At 37.0% G+C, this 24,416-nt stretch overlaps 1 protein-coding gene across 11 annotated transcripts in view; it reads right to left on the bottom strand.

The window, feature by feature from the left end:
* Positions 1 to 24,416, bottom strand: part of HMCN1 (hemicentin 1) — a 433,480-nt gene that overhangs the window by 346,761 nt on the left and 62,303 nt on the right. For 9 of the 11 annotated variants that reach the window (XR_005558453.1, XR_005558455.1, XR_005558456.1 and 6 more), the window contains 2 exons: positions 20,514 to 20,716; positions 17,463 to 18,661 (listed from right to left, as the gene is read on the bottom strand). The exons of 1 other annotated variant lie outside the window; for it this stretch is intronic. The gene's annotated coding sequence lies outside the window, so the exon portion shown is untranslated. Of the gene's footprint in view, positions 1 to 17,462; positions 18,662 to 20,513; positions 20,717 to 24,416 lie in introns of those variants that run through there. One more of the 11 variants, XR_005558451.1, reaches the window with a different exon arrangement.

Raw genomic sequence — 24,416 nt, 5'->3', positions numbered from 1 at the left:
GCAATATGCAACATGATTATACTTTGGGGCAGTGGTGGGATTCAGCCGGTTTGTACCGCTTCAGCAGAACCGGTAGCTAATTTTTATTGCCCGGGCCCAGAACAGACCTCCGGAAGTGGCATCCATACAGAGAACCAGTTATTCACATATCTGAATCCCACCACTGCTTTGGGGGGGGGGAGAGAGAGATGTAAGATTGTCTAAATACTAAAAATTCACCCTCGCTACTTAAAAGTACTTTCGCATACAGGAATAATGATGGCCTTGCAGACAAGAAGCTTTCTCTCATAGTAACCCTCAAGATGGTTTTTTTAAAAAAAATAGGTAAGATAAATTCACATTAAATGTACCAAAATTATTAATGGAAAGGTAGTATGCATAAGTGAATAAATAAACAAATGTGCAAAGTGAAAGTGAGGGATTTGGGATGGTACTTTACAGCAACTGATAACTTGGGACAGGTTTTGATTGAATGTTTTCTTTGCACTCTTTACTGGAAGGATTATATGTAGTCCTCAACTTAGAATCACAATGGAGCCCCAAATTCCTATTGCTGTGACATTTGTTAAATGAGCTTTGCCCCATTTTACAACCTTTCTTGTCACAGTTGTTAAGTGAATAACTGCAGTTGTTAAGTTAGTAACACGATTGTTAAGTGAATCTGGCTTCCCCATTGACTTTGCTTGTCAGAAGGTTGCAAAAGAGGATCTCTTGACCACAGGACACTGCGACCGTCATAAATAGGAGTCAGTTGCCAAGCATCTGAATTTTGATCACATGACCATGGAGATGCTGCAATGATCATAAGCATGAAAAATGGTCATAAATGACTTTTTTCAGTGCCGTCATAACTTCGACCACTCAACAAATTGTTGTAAATTGAGGACTACCTGTACTGATTGTCTCATGGTATTTCACCTGTTTTCAGAATTTCAAGGTCAGTACACATGAAGACAATCACAAATCAGCTTAAAATTGTGAGGGATTAGAAAATGGAAACTGGTGGTGTTGACATGCCTTTGTTTCCTTATCACTAGTAGAAAATCCACCAATGTAAAAGCATTAAGGACAGGTAAAAAAAAAATACATTATTTCAATCTCAAACATTGAACAAGATTTTGCTAGCCATTATGATTGAATCTTCTGTAGTAGGGTGTGTGTATTTTTGTACTATCATTTATGCAGCTGACTAAATCTTAGATTATTAGTACAAAAATTGCCCCTGGTCAACAGCAACTCATGTAACAATTCTTTTTTAAAAAAATTCCCTGGACCACATAGGAGTAGAAGAATAAATATACGAAGGAAAAATGGCCAACAAAGCTGAGCATACTGTGGTATTTTAACAGAAGAACTCTTTTGAACAATTACAATGGCTAAATCCATTGAATAGATGGAAGATAATTGAAGTGCTAAGCAATAACACAGCAAATGCCTGATTTGGGATTTATAGGATTATGATCTATCGCATAACAAATGTGATGATCACATGCTTCTTTTTTTCGCCCCTATCAGTAATCACATTAATTCTCTCACTCTTTCTCTTGTGTTTGATTTGTTGAAATATAAAAGAAAGTATATTGCCAGAAATTCTGCTTAGGCTAGCACATACCAAAATGTATGGGTTGGTTTCTGAATTCCATTGGACTCTAACTCATGAATTCCACAGCAGGATGGACCTCCCATCTTCCCACATAATGCCATTCTTTCAATCATATGAGTAAAAGAAAAACTTGCATGTCATGAAGCATAGGCTGTTTCAATGCATTTATAAGAGGAAAGGGGAGATATGGGGCTCCAATCTGCTTAGAGAGATCCCTCAATAGAAATCTTCCTCCTACTGACATATTCCTATAAGGGGAGAGACAACTGAATGCAAAATAACAAAAAAGGACTAGCTTCATGCATTGTTCTAAGTCAGTGGTGGCGAACCTATGGCACGGGTGCCAGAGGCGGCACTCAGAGCTCTTTCTGTGGGCACGCGCACCATCGCCCCAGTCCTAGGCCTTCAGCTGGGTTTCATAAAACCTTTTCGCTTTAGGCCTCCACCGCTGTGTGCAAAAAAAAAAAAAAAAAAAAAAGGTTCAATCAATCAATTTCAACTTCTCGCGGGAAAAAAAAGATCTTGCAAAGTTGGAATTGATTGATTGAACTTTTTAGTCCCACCCAGTCTGCCGTTACCACCGTAGCCACGCCGACACAATGGGCCACACCCACCCGGCACTCGACGATGCATAAGTGGGTTTGGGGTTGCAGTTTGGGCACTCAGTCTCTAAAAAGATTTGCCATCACTGTTCTAAGTCAAATCTGAGCCATAGTTACTCAATAAGCCATAATTGTGTGAGTTCAGGCAACACACTAAGTCAAAATGAAACAAACGATATCTTGACTTAGCAAATCGTAGCTTTCATGTCTCAGAAAGTTTCTGAATCCCAAATGCCAGCTAAATTAGTCCTCTAAGAATGGGATACCTATTCATTCTGAACATCTTATTTCTTACTTTTCAGTAACATCATTCATGGTTTTTATATCAGGTATGCATGCATGATTAAACTTTCTCACATAAGCTAATATTAATGTCTAGGATCTGTAAATATTATTTATTCATGTCATCGGAGCTGTTGGTACTGTTGCTGAAGACATAGTCCAAAACAAACATACCATGGATTCAATAACCTACAAGACTAACGTTCTATCTTCAAATCAAATCTTTATTATAGTCCTAGACCAGCATATGGAGACAGTGGAGTATAGTCAGTTAAGAAACATAGAAGATACATCGTTGTCTTAAAAAATATGAAAAACTAGAAGATATATTAAAACAGAATATATATATATAACAAGTCTAAAAGGAGAAGAAGAAACATTAGATGGGAGTAGGGGTAGTTAGTAGGCGGAATAGTATAAAGTTATAGATAGAAAGCGAGATATTATATCAAATTACAGAGCACTCTAGAATGGCAAACTAGAAGTTCTTTAAGTTTAGTTTATGGCACAGGTTATCTTTCCACCAAAGGCCAAATCACAGTTATCATGGAGAAAACACAATACATAGAAAAAGCCAAAGAATTACTGGAGAACAAAGGAACATGCATCCCAATAAACACCAACAGTGTAAACAGATACCAACAATACTAATATATTAATAGGAACCACACCAGTGATAGCAAGAGCATGATTTTCATATGTAATGTACATAACATATGCCTGTGTTCTCCAGTATTTCTTGCACATTTCAGATTCATTCTCTAAAGATCCAGGGAATGCAGTTAAAAACAAAGGAATGGCATCTCTTTGCAAAATATACTTAAAACATTTTCAGTGCAGTCTCTAAAATATGGACTTACCGGGAAAGGCTCCAAATAAGCAAAGCAGAATGAGATTTTAACGCAAACCACATTAGAATCTCTGCCTGAGGGATCTTAATCCAACAACATGCAGAGATCTGGAATGTGGGTCCTTGGTGCTCTCTGAGCTTGGTTGTTTTCTTGCAGATGTTTCAATATCAAATATTAGGTAACATCATCAGAGACCTGGAGTTTTTTCAGGGGAAGCCAATACAAGCAATCAGGGAAGAATAGGGACAGGTGATGGGTACTAACCTGCTCTGATTATCATGCAAGTCATTGTGTGCTTTACTGTTTGTGGCTAAGAAAAGGGAAAGGACATAGAATTCTTGTTTTCAATGGCAGCCACGTCATTTTCAGTTTTTACATCAAGGATAAGCAACTTCCAGATATTTTAAACCACGCATCTATAAGTATCAATTTAACATGGCTGATTATCAGAGATTATGAGAAGAACTGTAGTTCAAAACCTCTTGAAGACACCAGGCTTTCTCCTCCTGCCTGATATGGCTGTCCTCACTTAGTCTACATTTAACTGTATTTCAAATTTAATGGAAGATGTATATAAGGTAGATCCAAATATTATGAGTTCTGCATATAATCTGTTTTGTTCTTTTGCTTAACATATCATGTAAATCCAGTATTTCGGGGGGAGGGGTTAACATGCTTAAAAATATGCTGTGGAAATGGAGTCCATAAGTAAACAATCCATGGTTTAAAGTTTAATAGGACAAAGAAATCTAGTCATAGAGGTTTCCTTCAGTTAAGGGGGGGGGGGAAGATTCCATTTTTTTAGCGCTGAGCTTAAATTTAGATTCTGCAGCTGAATTTAACAACATAAAATGGGATAAATTTAGTATCAAGAGGCTACATGTGTTCTTTTTCATGACCAGAATAGCTGCTATCTGAGCCAAGTCTATAATTCTATAACTGAGCACAGAAATACACAGCAATGGACATGCAGGTCTATGTGCCACAATGGGCTTTCCAGTCAAGAAACAAAAGACTGCCGTGCATTTTGTTGGCTGTATAATAATTCTATCTCATAAGGCCTTATTCTCTTCCTCTTTCCCTTGTGAGCTTCAGCTGAAAGCACTCATCTCCTTTTCCAGCCCTCCAAAAGTCGGCAGCCAAAGAGCTGCGTGGATTCTCTAATCACAAAGCACATTTTTGTGATTAGATTATGAGAGAGGGTTTTTGTTGCAAAGTGATGTGTGACCTGCCCTTCCCAGACTAACATAAAGGCTCCGGACATGAATATCTTTTGGATATCATTATGTCTCATGATTCTGCAAAGCAACTCTTGGTTCATTTTTTTTCCCTAAATGTTTTTAAAAGGATGCTTTCGGATGAATTGTGTTTCAAAGTGCATGCCTTTTTTGAAAGGATGTGCTTTTCAAAGTGTATTTTGATGTAGACCAAAAATATTTTGTCTCCCACTCTTTATGACCAACCATTTCTATCATGCCATTCATGTGGCAATGCTCCATTTGTCAGAGGATACATGTAGGGAAGAGATGGATGCTTAAGACAAGGAATCCTGAAAAAGGACCTTTGTACATTGTGCTCTTTACATACTGTATCATCAAGTTCACTCAAAGCAATTATTACTCGTGTACCATCAAGTCATTTTTGACTAGTGACTGCATAGATAGATTTTATCCATGACAAGCTGTCCCTGGCCTGGTCTTTCAGGTCTTCGAACTGCGTCTCACTTCCCCTGTTACTGAGTCCATCCTCCTTGCTGCTGGCCAGCCTCTTCTTTGCTTTCCTTCTACTTTTCCCAGCATTAAAGTCTTTTCCGGGGAGCTAAGTCTTCACATAATGAACATTTGCTGTGTCTTCTGCCAAGTCCTATACTATCTTTACTATCTCTACCCAATAAGCTGTGGATATGCCACTTTATCAACAGAATAACAGAGTTGGAAGCAGGACACTGCAACAGGAATGGGAATAGTTTGAAGTCAGGATTGCATTTGGTTTCTTTAGATGGGTGGGTCCTCTCATTTGGGCACCTTTCCTTTTAAAGAATTTTGCAATAAGGAAATAAAGGGAAGCCCCAGTGAGGAGGAAGGCAGATTCTATCCCCATTATACAACTAACTGGATCCTATAGAACCAGGGAATTGAAACTGACAAGCTGCTGGGCAACCACTCTCTTACTGAGAGTAGGGGGCAGGGGAGGCAAAGCGTTTAAAACTGGTATACACAGAGACACCAATAAATAAGCAACAAACATTTCTCCTTTTTTAAAAGCACTGCAAGAGGCAAAAGTGGGACTGGGACAGCTTCCATGAAAATACATTTCAGAATGTTTTCTCTTCCCCATTTGCATTAGTGGACATCTTTTTTCTTCTCTGTTTTGTTGGAGAAAAACTGCTGTGAAAAAAGAGAGAACAGGAGATGGCAGGTATGATAGGAACTCAGGAAACAATGGGCTAATGGAAAAGGCAAAAACTGGGAGAGAAAGTACTGCATGGAAATGAGCTACTAATCGGAGTGGAGGGTAATGTGCCTAAATTTCCCTCACTTCCAACACATTCTAATGAGACCCATCACTGGTCATCTGACTCTACCTCCAAATAAACTGGTGGCAATTCATAATTTATTTTATTCATTTATTTTTAGACAGGGTCAGAATAATAGGAAAATACTAGAATACTTTGATATCAGAGCAGGTTAATATGATTAAAGATTACTTTGCTTCATAGACTGGAGACAAAATAAAGGCAAGATGGAAAATTGGTATTTTCAGGGCATGTTTGTGTTGTGGTTAAGTGCATGTAGGGACAGAGCCAAATCCTTGCTTTGCTACTGCTGACTGGAGATATTTGTTGCTTTACTCATATTAGAAGACTGTCATACTTCACCTTGAGTTTTATCATCTAGAGCAGCTTAATAATAACTCCTTCAAATACTGAGATAGAGTGTTCCTAGTTTCATTTTGCATTTTTATCAGTAACTGTGGATATATTCATTAAAGGGATAAATTCTATCTTCTGTACTCCTGAATATGCTATTAAACCTCAAGCCCACTGGTTATAAAGCACCACTACATATTCAGAAACTAGATAACAGATAGGAATTAACAGTGGTAAGACAGGCAAGATTAACTGATAATGTAGACCATATTAGTATTCTTCTGACTCAAGGATCAGTAGATTGCATTTCAATTCTAAGCAGTGGAAAAGTTCCTAAGATACATATAGGGCTGAGCCAGATTTCTGAGTCAAACTAGGAATCCTAGTTTCCTTCTGTAACTGGACCAATCCTGTAGCAATGTTTGGTTAGGTAAATCAGCCTCAAACAAAGAAATCTCTTAGTAATAAGCAGTCCAGATGGAACGAGAATGGTAGATTTGAGAAGCTCAAAGAGCAGCAAGGCTGACTGTTTTGAATGTTCATACTATTAGACATCAAAGTTAAAAGACGAGATGAAACAAGTAAGAGACAGATTTGTTGTCTTTATGCCTTGTTTGTGCATTTTCTAAAGACAGGTCTTTTGCCAGTTCTAGATTATTCCAGAAAAACCGGATGAACCTAAGAGAGCACAGTGCAAGGAACATGGGACAGATGTTCAGGATTGGAAGTGACAGTAACTCATATCAGGATGAATTTGTGTCTGAATATTCTCAATAACGGTACATCCTGGGCCCGGTGTAATTTCGACAAGACATACAAGTAAAAACATGGACTGAAACTCTTGCTAATAGTATAGGACATGACCCAGGGCATTAGAATCCTTGAGATTATTGCAAGGGAACCAAACAAATTGTAGTTTTTTGTGAGAAATACATTTCAAGTAGCAACATGTCCAGTAAGAGCCTTGGGAAGCAAACAGAAAAGCACAAAATGAACCATTTGCAACAATCGGTAAATGCTATTCAGCAGTGCTTACAAAGGACTTAATTATGTAAATCACACACTGTGTGCAGTTTTGACTTAAATAAATATATAACACATTTTCTCCACAGAATAACACATGCATTTCATAATTTATATATGGGTGACTTTGCTGCCATTTTGCCAGCTTCTAAGGGCCCTTTTGTAGGGCCACTAAAACTAGATTACAAAAATCCAAAGGAGCACTAGACAACAGGAAAGAGTTATCTTTGCTCCCATTTAGTAGATATTGGTATATTTTTGCTCCCATTTAGTAGATATTAGTATATTTTCATCACAGATATGGGAAGCTCTAACCTTTAATATGATCCTGAGGTTGGGAAAGACTGAAGGCAAAGGAGAAAGGGATGGCAGAGGATGAGATAGTTAGATAGTGTCATTGATGCAGTAAACATGAACTTGGGCAAACCCCAGGAGAAAGTGGAGGACAGGGTAGCATGGCATGCTATGATCCATGCAGTTGCGAAGCAGAACACTATATGCAATTTGAACTATATGAGAAGGGTATAATTCATTTTAGCCCTTACCCCCTCCCTCTGGAAAAAGTTCTAATGCTGGGAAGGAAAGATGAAGACAACCAGTAACAAAGTGGCTGAACTCAGTGAATGCACCATTGGGAGACCTGAAAGATCTGGTTAGGGACAGAATGTCATGGAGAAAATCTATCTACGTGGTTATGACTAATCAGAAACATCTTGATGGCACATAATCAATCTTACCCCATCTTGCAGTTAAATCGGCACCAATCTAACCTAATTGCTCTGCTATTTGCAAAATGCTGGCTTTATCCAGTCCAGGATTTCATAGGCTTCTACTTTATCCCTTTATGTTTCAAGTTAAAAGTAGGTTTTTTTACATGGAACTTGGAAGGGTTGGCAGGTTCTGGCATACAACACAGTATGTAAAATTTGTGCTACTTTGCACAAACTGTCCTACTTTTTTAGGACAGTTAGATCAACTGTCCTGTTTCTGGCTGTTGCTATAAGTGTGGGCATATTCATGAGAATGGCACTGCCCCCTTTTCTCCTCACAGACTGACATCTGCAGACATTTCTCTTCTGGCACTCAAATAAAATTCCCTGCTTTGTTTTCTTTTTAAATATCCCTGCTAAATAAGCTTTATATAAACCTCAGAGCTTCTCTCAGCCTACTTTTCTTCCTCCTCTTTCCCATCCTATCACCCACAAACACAGCACCAAACGGCAACTCAAAGCAACAAACTGTAGAATTGTGGAACCCAGAAAGAGAGAAATATTTCCAAACAGCCCAGAATGTGTTCTCTCCTTCAAAAGTGCAATCAAACCTTCCAGCCCAGGGTTCAAGTCTTTTAGTCCCATCTAAATACCCCGAGTCTCTAAAAACAAGAAATAAGGTAAGGGACACTGATCTGTGCAGAAGTGTGAGCTGGTACAAATGAAAAAAGATTTCCTCTCTGTTGTTACAGCCAGTGGTGGGATTCAGCCAGTTCACACCAGTTTGGCAGAACTGGTAGCTAATTTTTTGTTGCCCAGGCCCAGAATGGACCTCTGGAATTGGCATCCACACAGAGAACTGGTTGTTCACATATCTGAATCCCATCACTGGTTACAGCACCCACCTTTGAGCATGTTTCTTGCCAGCCACCGCTGTTGACAAAAGAGTAACAATCCCAGAGGGAAGGGTGTGAGGAATGAGGTGCATTGAGCACATTCAGCAGCAATGACAACACAATTCAACACCAAGCATCAACAAGCACTATAGAGAGAGAAGGGAGTTGATGATTTGGGCAAATTTATAGTGACAGTGTCTTTTCTGACACAAGAAGTGGTGGAATGCTTTGTAAACCAGTAGCCGGGAAATGATCTTAGTCTGCTCATTCATACCTATTGTCCTATGTGCCCTTCCTAAACCACTCCTGATTTGCCCAAAGCTCTCTGTGTTGTCTGCTCTTGCTTCTGTCTTCACTTCTCAGGAAAGTCTAAAACCATTTATGGTTTGCCTTAGGTTTGTTTTCCTATTGGTAAAGAGGGAAAGTCCATTAGCAAACAAGACAGTGTCAGCACTGAAGAGGCACAGAGAACAAGAAGGAAAATTCAGTTGGCATTATTAAAGACACTCACAACTAACTATAAGCTATGTGGCTTGTGTTGCCTGAATGATATCTCCCATCCTTATCTGACATATATGTAATAAGCACCATTGTTTTTGTCCCATTTATAGACTGTTTGACTTAGGAATGGGCCATTCAGTGTCATTTGGCCTACTAACTGCAGCCAACTTGTCGCGTGACCACTTGCCATGGCCAACTCAGCATGGGACAAGAGTTACACTAATATTGAAGAAATGGTGGAATAGAATCGTTAAAGAAAGGATGCAGAAGGAGGGATAAGATGAATGACAAAAACTGAAATATATTTTTTAATTATTTTAAATACTTAAATTGAATTGTTGAATTGTCCTGAAGCAAGTTGTCCTGTGGTGAATTGACTGCAGTGAGTTGGCCACAGTGAGTTGTCCCATTGCATTCATAGCTCATAGTCTTAGGAAGGCCAGAAAGATTATACAACTGTTTTTAACAGATTTTTGTTAAAGGGATGTGGTTATTTGTGGGTGGGAATAGAAGACACACATTTGGACCCAATATTCCCTGAATGTAGCAGCTACACAATATGCTATCTGAATATGGACAATTTATGCAAAATAGAATGTTTTAAGGGCCACATTTCTTGATTATATTAAAATCTATGGATTATACTTTTTCTCAGCTAATATATGCGTGTTTGTCTTGTGTTTATAATTGGTTTTAATTTATTTTACTATTGTACGCTGCCCAGAGTCACTGGAGACGAGCAGCCATACAAACAAACAAACAAACAAATTTAAATTATCCCAAGCCCTAATGAAGGGAATATTGGCTAGCGATTCAGAGGCCATAGCGGAACTGATGAACAGATTAAAGAGAAAGCAAAAACTTTACATCATGCAAGTTATTCCCCAAATCTGCAAGCAGCTCCATTGATATTATTTGTATGACTAATGCAAGTAAGGATTTGTTCATGTAGCAAAATCCTTTGATTGGGGTAACCTACTTCAGAATGCCTTCAAGATACATCCACTCTTTCACTAATTGGTCAGAAGCTTCTGCATTGTGCATTAACTAAAATGAACTAAAAACTAGCCTTGCCTGAGTAATATCTTCTCCAAAGGCATTTTGTTTCCTTCTTTTTAGAATTCTTAGAAATGTAAATGTTTGTTTGTTCATGTATTCATTCTGTCTGTCTATAACACTAACAGTGCTGTAACATTTAAAAAGATGACAGTGTCAACATGAGGCTAATCATGCCAAAGTACAATTGACTTTCTCTTTGTTTCTTTTAAACCCTTTGTTGCAATAATTCAGTAAATATTATATTACTATGTTTAGAAATCTGGCTTGAAAAAAGAAATTTGATGACGCACTTTATATATTTCAAAGGAAGTAAGATTTCTCCATTAATATTTTAGCCCTGTGGATATATGCAGATTGTGGAACTGCATTGCTCCAGAAAAGTTGCTAAAATGATACAAACCATTTTATTCTGTTCCAATTTATATACAATTAAACTCCTCTGTCTGTAACCTTTAACTGGGCGAAATGGTCCATATAAAGGGCCTTTTTTTCAATCAAACTATCTCAAATGGGCTAACTTACAGAATACTTCACAACTCCTGAGGGAATAAAATTTGGGAAAGTTGTGGTTGCTTTAGCACAGGTGCTGCTGCTACACTGCAATGATCAGCCACGGTCATGTGACTCTCATTTTCAATGTTCCCTGACAGATTCCCACAAGTCCATGGGAGTACTAGTCCCTCGGCATCACACCATAATCCTGACACCTCCTCTACCTGGCAGAAACCACTTACATACTTGCTGGAAAGGGAGAGAGGAAGGGGAAGGAAGGAAGGATTTCAACATTCACTGACTACTTCCCACAATGGGAAACTTTTTCAATGGAAAAGTTAATAGGAAGTCGGAAGTTGCTCCTGTTGAACTTTTGCCCATATGTGCTCATTCTGTTTAGATAAGAAAATATTTCTTTTTTTTTCAATATTTTATTAATATTGAATATTTTATCAGCAACATATTGTCTGGGTTTCAATATTTAGCTTACTAATACATGTTAAACTCCTTTCTCTCTACCTCGTTTTTCTAGCCATTGATAAAATGTATCCCATTGTTCTAAAATATTCTGAGTCTTCTTTCTCTTTCATTTTCAGTGTCAATCTGTCCAATTTTCTTAATTATCTCTTCCTCTGCTGGTAATTCTTCATCTTTCCAATGTTGAGCAAATATAATTCTTGCTGTAGTTAACACATGTAACATTAAGTATATACAGTACATTCCTTCTCATAATTTTCTACAATTATACCTAACAAAAATAATTCTGGCTTAAAATCTTTGTGTTTTTTAGTCATTTTCTCTAACCATATATGTATTCTTGAACAAAATCTTTTGGCTTTAGGAGATGTCCGCCAAAGATGATAATATGTGCCTGGTTAGGTAAGAAAATAATTCTGAAATAATGATCCAACATATTAGATTACCCATGTTCAACATACTAGACATGGATAGTCTAGAGTATGTTATTAAAATGTTATGTTAATAGTTAAATGACTGTTTATTATTGCTATAAAATAGTCTCCTTTAAGTCAAATTCAACTTCTGTTGACTTAACGGACACATCATATAGTTTTCTTGGCAACAGCATGTATGAAATTTGTCACTAATGTTTCGTGAATGTTCTTTAAAAAAATTCCAAAGCTAGCCTACAGCTCTAGAAGTCCTATATCACTTCATTATTTAAAACCATTGTGCATTGCCTAAAACTATATTTAACCATATATAAAAGTATCAGTATATTTTAATTCATTCATTAATCAATCAATAACAAACTTGAGAGGGGAAGCTTTAAGATATATTGATCATGCCAATTATTTTACTAAGCACTAAATTTAAACCAAAATATATAATTCTTATTTCATCCATATGAAATTACTATCTACCATTAACAATAAACTCTTAATATAATATACTTGAAATGTATATTATACATTATACATAAATTTGAGAATTAACTTAATGTCTTTGCATGCAGAGATCCTAGGTTCAATTTCTAGGCATATCCAGTTACTTAAAACATCCTTCAACTTACCTCAAACACATAACTGAATAACATTTTCCCCCAAAATTCTGGAGAGATGATACTTGTGGAGTAAACATCATTTCAGAGTAGTTATCATCCAGCATGACAACTATGTATTTGTTGATATATGTCCAGTCATGAACCCACCAGACAATGGTCAGATAATGTGGTTAATGTAGTTTTGGCTTAGCCCAATATTTTAGAGCAACCTGAAGCTATGATTTGTTGTTGGTTTATTTGGTTCATACTCTTTGGTTCATACTCTTTGTTTTGTTTTGTTGTGTGAATTTAATTGCTGTGGTTTATAAATCAGGATTGATGACTTAGTATCATACATTAATTCAGCACTGTGATTTATTCAATAAGTCATGGTTGAAGCAACCTATGGCTAAGTGTAAGAAACAACTCTGCAAGTTTTGCTTAACAAGATTAGTGAGCGGAAATAAATGTATCGTGTGTTGGAGTTTCTGGCTTATCTCTATTGTTCATGAGCCACATTAAAGTGAATCAGAAGTCAGTAAAGGTACAAGGCAAAGATCCATTTTTTTAAAAAAAATAGCAAAAAATAAATCATGAATTGATCAAAAATATCATGATTACTTTGCTTATCCACAAGATCGTCTCTGGCTTGTTTGATATGAAAAGCAACTTATATCTTGATGTGGCCTGTGAACACAACCATTATTTGATCCAGTATTCCAGACAACCTTTGTAGACTTTGGGATTTATATTTCACATCAGTTTGTGAAATAGTTTAACTGATCTGGAATCTGAATCAAAAGGGAGATATACTGACAAGTCACCCAATGCCGATCACTGCTGGAAATCTGATGGCCATAAACAATAAAAGTTCAAATGATACCTCCATTGTTCACCTGGAATGCTCCCCATCATTTACATTAAAAACTATATATTAATGTGAAAGGAAAGACTCCACTATAGAAAGTTTGAGTGTTAGCTTGTTGTCAAAACTACAATAATTTTGCCATTTTTGTCATACCCTGAAAGAGAATACATATGGAAGTTACATTTTTAAGACTTTTTTAAAAAAAAAAAGTCATATAAAATTACATATAAACAACTTTTACAAGTATCATTGCAATGTTTTAATCTTTAGGGCAGGTATTATAATATAATTATTATACAGTATATTTTCTTTTTCTTTCATGTGAGGATTTGTGCTGATATTGAATTGTGAAACAGTCCAATTATATACTACAAAGAGTCGCCAATGTTAATTCTATTTCAATTTTTAAAAAGGATATGCAGTAACGTAGTATATTCTATATTTTTCTTTCAAAAGAAGTATGCATAGGGCATCAAGCTGGAAACTGCCCTTGTATTATACACGTTTACCAAAAGTGAATATGTTAAATATAGTTTGCTGCCTTGAGAAGATTTTGGCTCAAAATGCAGCCTACAGTATATAAATAATTTAAATAAATAAATAAATTAGCATGCCAAATTTCACTCTGATATCACTGTTCAGAAATTTCAAGTGCTACCAGTAAATAGAACGCTCCATTAAACCAGAGACGGTGCTTTGTTCAGCCAGCAAGCATGGCTGAGAAGCATTTGAAACAGTAATAGATTTGAAAGAGATCTTCTTGGGAGAAAGTCAGATTAACCACCTCCTCGTGTTGCTAAATAAAGTGGAGGGAAATAGAAGCTTTGTTGGTTGACTTGTGAGGTTTAGTCTTGTGTGGCACACTGAGATAAACAAGTAGGATGTTGTTGACATCTCTTTCAATAAAAAATTTCTTTGTGGTGTCAATGGGGGCTTACTGGGTGTTCTTAAATCACGCACACTGTGGATAGTTATTTGACCTTCAGAACTGTCTGGTTTGGATCTGAGCCATATAAATAGAAAATACTGAAGAAATTGATTTAAGTACTGTGGAAAAAAAAAAGGGGGGGGGGTAAAAGCATAAGCTAATTGGGTTTACTGACCTTTATGGAAACTTTTTGATTTCAACTGTCAGCAGTTTGTTTCTCTCCTGCTGCTAAGAGGTTTAATGCAAGGAATATTTATTTTGGAAATACTTCCCAGCTACACTTGGAGGCCAAGTGGCAAAACAGTTTAGGTAGAGGGTCAAGGAGTTGCACAAGAGACCAGATAAGAACAGCCATATTCATTATCCCTGGATCAATTCCACTGGAATAAACCTGTCTGTGTTAACAAGACTCATATTCTGTGTTAAACCACAATTTATTTGGCTTTGTCTGTATGTATCTAGCTGTTGTGATATATAAATCGTAGCTTATATTTTAGCAAGACATTGAATTCAGCTAGTTGTGGTTTAGCCACCAATGCATTCATGCATGCATTCATATGTTCAAGAATGCATGCATGCATGCATTCATATATTCATATAGTTATTCATCTCACAAAATGTGACTCTGGGTCACTCTTGGTGGTGCAATATAAGGAAATTAAAAAACTATAATATAAAAACAACCATTAAAATTAATATAATTTAAAAAGCAAGGGGAAAGTAACAAATGTTAACAGTGCAGCCACCTCAACAACTCATAACTCCTTGGAACCCCCTAGGCCTGATGACATAGCCAAGTCTTGAGGGACTTGTGAAAGTTAATAAGGATAGAACCAGTTTGACCTTGGGGGAGAGGGAAATGTTCCAGAAGGTGTGGGGCATGGCAGAAAAGGGGTCTTGCCAGGTATAGCTCTTTAGCCGAATTTAATAGGACAAGTAATCAGGGAGAGGCACCTAGCTAGCAGATAGAGGTTATGCAAGGAGCCTCTTCTTCTTCCAAAACAACAAGCAGCCTTGTCTTCCTCCTCATTGAGCCTACAGAAAGAGAAGGAAAATGGCCTCCATAGCAGAATATCCTTGTACTCTAATGGTATCCCCCTCCCTATCCCCCACTACCAATACCCCTGCATCTTTGTTGATTACTTGATCACAGAACTGCCAAAGATAGAAATCCTGGTGGCTGACAGAGCTACTGTACATACTGTTGCAGCAAACGAAAGTCCTTCATCATAAACTTACAATGTCCAGGCTCCTGATGCTGCTGTTGCCAATTAAAAAAAGTGGTGGCCTAGGTTTTACACCAACCACTTCTGCACAATCATCAACACAGTCTGCAGCCTTCACAAAATCCCCACCAAAATGTCCAACAAGTAAGGAGATGGGTGCTTCCACAAGCTGCCATCAAGCCCAAGGGAGGGGGGAACAGATGCAGGCTTTATCCACAAGCTGCCTCCAGCTGGCATCACTTGTCCCCCGTTCTCTGGGTATATGCCCAAGCTGCTAGAAATCCAGGTAGGTGCCAGCCCAGACATTCTTCTGCTGCCATCCATTCAGCCAACAGCCAACAATTTTCTTCCATATAGCTATCAAACCAACCAGCTAGTAGGAAGGCAGTTCTTTCTTCTCTCTCTGTCACTTTTAATCTCATATGGCCATTGTTAGGATAAGATGGGGTAATTGTTCTATGCTGCTGGGCACCATTATTAAACAAATGATGGCTTGGCATGTTGCATGAACCCATTCTAGATGAGATAGTGACAAACTTTAGTTAGTAAAATGAAGGAAAAACTAAAAGACAAGACTTTACAAACCTTCCATCTTGAATACTCATTGTCCATTGCCCTGTTTCCTTTCTACCCAATCAGAAAAAAACTTAGGGGGAGGGATAGAGAACGTATCAGGAAAGTTGGGGAGTTCACCTTTCATCCCCTATATACTTATTTAGATTTTTTTTAAGATGTGCTAGTGCAACAAAGGTTCATTCTATCAGCATTATATGTGAATAGGACAAATAACAGTGATTTCTCCATCATATCTCTCTTGGTAGGAGGGGGAAAAAAGGAAAAGAGTAGAAAAATAAATGAAGCCAGTCCAAGCTGGACAGTAAAGTGCTGTCATATAGGATGGATGTTGCATTATACATTAATAACAGTCATTTGAGTTTTCCAAGTGTAAATAATATGCTTTTTTGAAATTTGATGGCTTGACTAATTGGGATGTAGACAGTTTTGTAAGAAACACAATGGTATACAATTATCATCTACAGCATATTGCAATTTTGTCCAAATTATAATGTACATTTTATTTACTTTTTAGATTTATATACTTCTCACCTTAGATTTGCCTCTAGGCAGCTCTAGGCAACCAAGTAAAAGCAACAAGATAAAACATTAAAATAATAAATATTAACACTAAAATTGATTTAAAATGAACACAGATGGCAAGGAAGGGAACAAGATGCACACAGGGTGGAAATGGGGTCTTATCTCAGTCCATTAACCATCTTCAGTATGATACACCTCTATCGGGACCCCAAGCCAATTGGCAGAGCCAGGTTTTCCAGTCCTTTCAAAAGATTAAAAAGGTGGGTGCAGATTTCACCATGGGGGAGCTACAGCAGAAAAGGCTCTTCACATGGACCTCATCAGCAGGAATTCCTTGATCAACAGGGTCCACAGCACGCCCCTTCTGCTCTAACAAATGGAGCAGGCCAATCCCATTGGGGTGAAATGGTTCCTCAAGTAACCTGGGCCCATACCATAAAGAGCTTTAAATGCAGTGGCATTGCACAAATGCTGTCATTACATTTGTATGTTGATATCTGACAAAGGATGTAAGTAATGTCATGTGTGTAATGACATTATCAGATGCATTTTTCCCCTTCAAAATGCCCTAAGTGGGACATCATAATTATAGAGCTTATTATATCCAGTAACTATGAATAATTATTTTTATGAACCCTTAATCTAAAGTTTGAATAAATCTATTTGTATATTAGGGGAGGATTACATTTATTATTTCATGTGGGAGTTAAATAGCTGGAATGCTAGATATATGTTTGGTTAAATGAAAGCTAATTTTACAAAACCCAGCTTTCCATTAATTATTTCAACAAATATTGAACATCAATACATCAACATTTCAAGAAATTGTCTTCATTTTATCAATTTAGGCATGTTACACAAAATCCAGGCTATCAAAGGGCAAATTGGTTGGTTGAGAAGGATGTAAAAATATTAAATGTGTGTTACTGAAGTCTAAAGAAACCAAACACAAAACAGTTGCTTAGCTTTATTCAACACCGGTCAACATGTGTGTAACATAGTCACCTTCCCACAGAGTTGCTTTTTTTGTCCAAGTTATGTTTAAATGAATATGGAAAAATATAAAATGGCATGTAAAAATGTATTATCAGAACTGAGTATCAGTGATTACATTGAGAATGAATAATTTCAAGTTTTGATAACCTCAGCCATGATAAGTAGTTCCACCTTGTTTTGAGGTCAAAGATAATATTAGAGTTGGGTTTAAAAAATAGTGAAGGCAGCTGCAACTGGTACTATGTAGACATATCCAAAGAATTTGGATTATTAATCTAAAGCAGTGTCATTAGAGATATAGAATTACTGATGAAAAATCACGATCATTTCTGGTCAAACAAGATTACTGGTTTAAAATGATCAGCATTTAAATTAATGCTGTCAAAGCAATTGGATGGCTAATCTAAATGAGTAATACTTATGCTTTGGTCAAGGACCCTTGCTTGTTGTTTCAAAAAAGACAATATTATTTCAGAATTATTCCTTCTTTAAGAACTTGGCATTTTCAGTTAGGACTTCAGTTGGCAGTGGGTTGTCAGCTGTGGCTGTCAGCTGCAACCCATGTTTACAAGATGAACTACACTAAACATTAATTTATCACAGATTAACAAACTACATATACTATTGACCTTTAAACCAGACTTCAACTCCCAGAAGATGAGCAGACTTCAACTCCCAGAATGCTCCAACTATATTGGCTGTGGAATTTTGGGAGCTGAAGTCCACACATCTTAATGTTGCCAAACTTGAAAGGCACTGATTTAAACCATCCTATTGATTTCAGAATGGGTGAATCTTTATAGGTTCCAATGTGGAAGAATTAAAGATTTACCCCCATCTCCATAGTCTATGACTAACACACTTTCAAGTGGTATAAAATCAGGAACACATGATGCGGATATATTTCATAAATAAAAATCACATTATGTTCTCACAAGGCACTGCCTCACAAGATTCAGTAAAGAATGCAAGCAAATCCAACTAATTCAAGCAGATGTAGCCATGTGCAGTGGAATGATTCCATGGAAGTTGTTCTATTTCACTTACAAATTGCTCTGTCCGTCAATGTCTTAATCCAGGATTCTTAGCTTTGTACTGCTATGGCCCGCGATCAATAAATTTGTGTGGCCTTCCATGAGCAAAACTGGTGATTTCACTGAGTTCAGGATTGGGAAGAAACAAATATACAATTTGTTTTAATTGATATATGAAACAGAACAATGGCAAAGCTTTACAACATTATGAAATAAAACAATTTTGTTGAAAATAAGTTTTAAAAACCCAATAACATTTAAAAACTTATTTTTCATGGGAAGATTGAATTTTTACATAATTCCTAAATTCTGGGTTTCATTTTGAAAACATCCACTTTCCTTCACCAAATTTGGGGAAGAATGAGCGTGCGCACGCGCACATGCGTGCAAGAGGGGGGAAGGATGGAGGGAGGGAGGAAGAGAGAGAGATCTAGCATATATCTAGAAATCTCCTCCCCTCCCCAGTCTTAGTAGAGTGGTAGTAATAATGTGAAAGCATTTTAAAACAACCAGAAAAAAAAATCAAAAGAAAAAACAATACAGGTGAAATAGTAGGAGCTTTAAAAAAAATAAATAAAAAGAGTTCAGAATTAAGATTATCCAAAATAAAATGATTCATTTTCCTGATATGTTAAAAAGGGACACCTTGATACAGGGTTTGTCATAGGTGGCCTGCTATCTAGATAGGGAGTCATGGACTGTATGTAGAATCTTGGACTGACTTTCACCTGTTATATCTATTGGCTGATCATCTACATCTTGGCCTTTGGTATCGATTACAGAGGTCCAACTACTGACTGATCACTTAAATGGAGACAAAGATCCTAAAAATGACCTTATCCCAGCAGACCTAACAAAAACTAATTTGGTACCATTATCTTCTTAGATAATATAGCATCTCAGACAAGAAGTTCAGAATTTCTGAAACTATTATCTGATATGTTGGCAAAACTTTGTTGTTACTAATATGTAAAAATTAGAGTCAAATATAACTGTGCTGAACAGCATTCCAGTACCATCGCAATTGCCAAGAACATAAAACAAGGTTGTATCTTAACCATGTTCTTGTTAAATATTTACTTGTTTTTGCTTATTAAACATTTACAAAATTTAGCTTTACACACCACCAATGTTGGATAAATGACTATCTATTCTGCTTTATACAGTTAATATTAATGTTGCTGTTTTGTTGCTAAGCTAGGTGAGTCTCAGGGGGGTTTTCAAGACTCTTTACTCAACTCTGCCAAGTTATTAACCATCAGAAAACCAGTCACAGTATTCTCCAATATTATCACATCCCACAGGTGGTATGTAAATAATTAAATTATTGATTGAATGGTTGTTTATGTGTCATCAAATTGACTCTTAGCAACCATGTAATTGGCCCTTCTCCAGAATGATCTATCCCCAGTTTAAACTGCAGTACAAGTCAAATGTTTTAAATACTTAGTTGTTTTTCAATATTCTAGGACAGTGGTTCTCAACCTTTTTAATGCCGCGACCCCCAACCGGTCGTAAGTCAAGGACTACTCAACCAGTCGTAAGTCGAGGACTACTCAACTGGTGCAGCACCGTTTGCAGAATGGGACTTTTGGCGGGCTCAGCAGGGCAGAGACAGCCTGGACAATTCCTACTGGCTTTTGAAAGCCAATAGAATTAGACTCTATTCAAGAGAGTCTATTCTATTGGCTTTCAAAAGCCACTAGAATAAAAGGGAGTAGCACAGCTAAGGAAAAGGGGGGGGAAATGGCGGACTGTGTTGTTTGGCGACCCCCCGTGAAATGGTCGTTCGACCCCAAAAGGGGTCCCAACCCACAGGTTGAGAACCACTGTTCTAGGACATCAGCCCCAGTTAATGCTTCTTCTTTCTTAGCCCACAAGAGTACACAACAGCAACCCCCAAATTTCATCAGAGACAGAGAAGGAATTTAATTTAGACACATCAAATTATTTACTGTGAAAGCAATTGCTTACCTTTTATGATCTCCTATTGCAACTCCAATCAGGATAATTAAGATCTTTAATAATGACACCTAGATTTCTCCCCAATACAACTGTAAGATTAAAGGTGATCTCCACAAAGTTGAAGGCAAAATATGACAAGGAATCTCATTTGCATGTTGAAGGGTGAAAGTTGGATCCAGTTGGGCTGCTTCCATTAATAAAATCTGATGACTCTAAGGCAAAATGATGAGGAAAACATCATATGAAAATTGCTGCCCTATAGCCTATCACTGAGTATTACAATTTGATCTTGAAAAGATTAAGAAACTTATATCAAAGAGTGGATTGAGAGCATTGCATTTTCAAGTGATCTAATACAAATCATAAGGCTCTTATGATTCCTAAAAGAACCTCAGAGAACTTTCCTACAAACTTCTTATGCTTATTTACCTATCTCTGGACACTTCTTAGAGCCCAGTTTAATGCCCTTTCCTTGGCAGTTATAGAGTATAATAATATTCCAGCCTTCTAGAGACTATATCATTATGAATCCAGGGAGATTGAATTAAATTGCATTGAACTGAACACTGAAATACATATTTTATTCTGATTCCAGATTAATTCAGCCCTTAATTATTATTTTTTTAAAAAAGGGCCAAGCCACCTTGATGAATTTTAGATCAGGCTCATAAAGACCAATAAATGACATGTATTGTTGTAAAATATTGCTTGTTAGCAACAAAAACTTTGTTTATTTATTATTTATTTACTAAATGTATATGCTTCCCATCTCACTGTTATGGTGACTCTAGGTGGCTATGCTAGACTATGAGATCGTAAGAAGATCAAGCTGAAGAATATTACAGTATAGAGTTTTAAGTTTTGGTTACAATTTTATTACCTTCCTTTTTTATGATTTCTATACTTATTTGTACTCTGGTCTAAGAACATAATAAATACTATTACTAATGGAGGAAAAGTTGGATGAGGCAAGTAAATTACCAATCTGCTTGCTGTTACACTATCTCAACTTATTTTATATTCCATTCCTGAGCTTCAGTTCAATTTCACCCTCCCTAGATTCTCTCTACCTATTCTGATATGGTTTCTAAATCCGTCTCATATAATTCGTTTCCATATCTTATCTGGCCCAAGACATGCGAACTATAAAATATACTGGGCAGTATGACAAAAGCATATTATCAACTACTTTATTGTTGATCTCCTTTGACATGTTTAAAGTCCGGTCACAGCTTGGTTTATTTATTAATAGACTCCCTTCAGCCTAAAATAAGAAATATTCTGTTTAACCTTTCCTGTAAATTCCGATACAGTTGCCAACATTTAATTCAGAGTTCAAACATATTAAGAAAATTACCCAAAGCTTTCCCAACTGAAGCATTGCAAAAGATGGACAATGAACATACCAAGTTTCTTTCAAGCATATTTATCAACTTACTCTCCAGTCTTTTTTAATTTATTTTATTTTGTTCTATTTTATTTTGATTATTTTATTTCCATGGTACTCTTTCTCCTCTTTTACTTAAGAGTCGCTGGCTATAGACACATCACCACGGCTATCAAGATACTGTAGAAAATAGCATCTCTCAACTACAATGAGTTTCTTTCATTTCTTTGTGGTAGACCCAATCAGGAAATAGACACCACAAGAAATACTAAAACTCTGCTGGTCTTAATATCATAGTCTTTCTCTCCCTCTTATATTAAAGAGAGTTAAGGCAGAACCATATTGAGTTTCATCCTCGTCTAATTTTGTCTTCCCAGACTAAGTTCATGGTTTCCCAATGGCTGTCATATACTTTTTTCAAGACATCTGCTGTTTTCCGCCTTCTCACTACAGTTCAGAGTTTTTGTTGCAAGCAATTCTAGTACACTGCATTAGTCGCAGAGGCTAGATGTTTTCTTAAATATATTCCACCAGCAAATTGGGAGGGATCTTCTTGACCAAACTTGGGAAAGATTTATTCTATCATCACATATTACATATTACTGATGCTAGTTAATAAGAATCACCATATTCGTGCCTCCAGTGGTACTTCTGTACCTGAAAAGTTATAGAGACATCAATTGACTGCTATTAGAAAACCAAGCCCTGGGCTAAATATATCCTGGGTCAAAGCAATTAGATTCTTCTCTTGCAAATATCATTACAAATCAACTTTCCCCAATCCAGTATCCTTGACAAGTATTTCAATCTTTTTTCCCATTATTCCCAGCTAGGCAGGAGTTATATTCAAACATATCTAGAAAGCAAACACTTGGAAAAGGCTTCTCTGAATGCCATAATTTTCCTAGCTTTTCACCGACTCATATGTTCCAGGCTTACTTCAGATCCCATGGAGATTATTTTTTTTTCACATAAAAATATCTGCTGCCCTTACTACCAATAGTGCTGCTGCTTCTATTTCCAAATGCATCGTTTTCCCTCTAGTTTTAAGATTTAAATCGCCACTTTTCCTGGTTGACATCTAAACAGTTGAAATCTTATGCACTGTGCTTTCTCCTCTGTCTCCTCTCTTTGTCTTCTATACATTCACAGTTTGTACATTAATACGGCTGAGGCTTTTGCATCTCCACCAAACTTTATGATCCACCGAAAACAAAAATGCATAACAAGAAAGGTAACCTGAGATTCTCAAATAGTATAGCTTTATTTTCCAAAAAACTGTTCTCCCTTATGATGAGAGGTCATTAGAGAATATGCTCCTGAGATTGAAGGGTAGAAACCTCTGACCTGACAGATGTTGCTGGATTACATATCATAGGAGTCCTGTCATCTGCCTGGCTAATGCTGAAAAACAGTGAGAGTTGCAGTTCATTTTTTCAGACCCCTGCTGTTCAGCTGCTATGATTGTCATCCTCCAGCCCTTTCGTAAGGCTAGATGTGAGTCATCAAGCAGCCACAGAAGGAAAGCTTGAAGCTTTGCGAAATTTGAAGTCTGGCCTCTGATGGGCCTTCCAACCTACTGACACTGGGAATGAAAAGAATTTAAGATCTTTTAAAAATTTACCCAGTTTAGATTAAAATAATTCTCTGGGTGCCCATAAGACAAGAGGCAATTTGCAAACATCAGTTACCATCGCCTGCTAAAGCAGAGCTAAGCACCTTTCCCCGTTTACAGCAAATGGAAAAATACAAAGAACAATTTACTTGAAGGGGGAATGCCAGTGTGGCCTTGCATTCGCTGTGGCACTTAGAGCATAACTGCTCCTGCTCCCATAGCAACTCCCTGAGCCTGTAATATTTCTCCACTGGGTGCAAAAACACAGTGGTGGTAATTAGGCTTTTGTTCAGCTTGCTGTAAAGTCCAACTGAGTCCATCCAACCTTAATTGCAGTTTTTTTTGAACATCTCATTACACATGCAAAGCAGTGCAAACAGCTCATAAATAAGGTGGGAGCAATCCTTTTGATGCTTGCATTCCTTTATTTCCAATCCTTTTCCTTTCCTTCTTATTGACTACTCAGTACTGCCCAACTGTTGAATTCGAACTGTTGAATTTTTCAAAGCAGCTGAAGTACATAACCCAATCCCATGAACTGTCAAATTGTTTTGCGTCTAGTGAAAAGATGGGACCAATTCTTGGAACAGCTTTGAAGAAGTTCCACTTCCTTGTTTTGATAGCAGAAATGTCTAAAAGCTGATTTTTGCATATGACAAAGTTGCCCGTTGTGAGTCCAGCATACTTCTCTAAGAGACTACATTGAGTTGTTGGACTAAATTGCCCAACTAGTTCTCCAAGAATTCCCCATTTAATAAAGGTGCTACCTGTTGATTTGCTTTATACATAATTATATATAATTACAAATTATAATTCGACACTCATAATTGTAATGTGATGTGTTTGGTTCTGGCTTTGTACATTGTATGACCTTACCAACTATAGCTTTTTCAACAAGCCATAAACAAAT

This window comes from Crotalus tigris, unplaced genomic scaffold (assembly GCF_016545835.1).
Source record: "Crotalus tigris isolate CLP2741 ecotype Arizona unplaced genomic scaffold, ASM1654583v1 scf7180000018938.1368258, whole genome shotgun sequence".
Classification (NCBI taxonomy): Eukaryota; Metazoa; Chordata; class Lepidosauria; order Squamata; family Viperidae; genus Crotalus; species Crotalus tigris.
The sequence above is the reverse complement of the archived record's forward strand: the minus strand, read 5'-3'. Positions and strand labels throughout refer to the sequence as shown.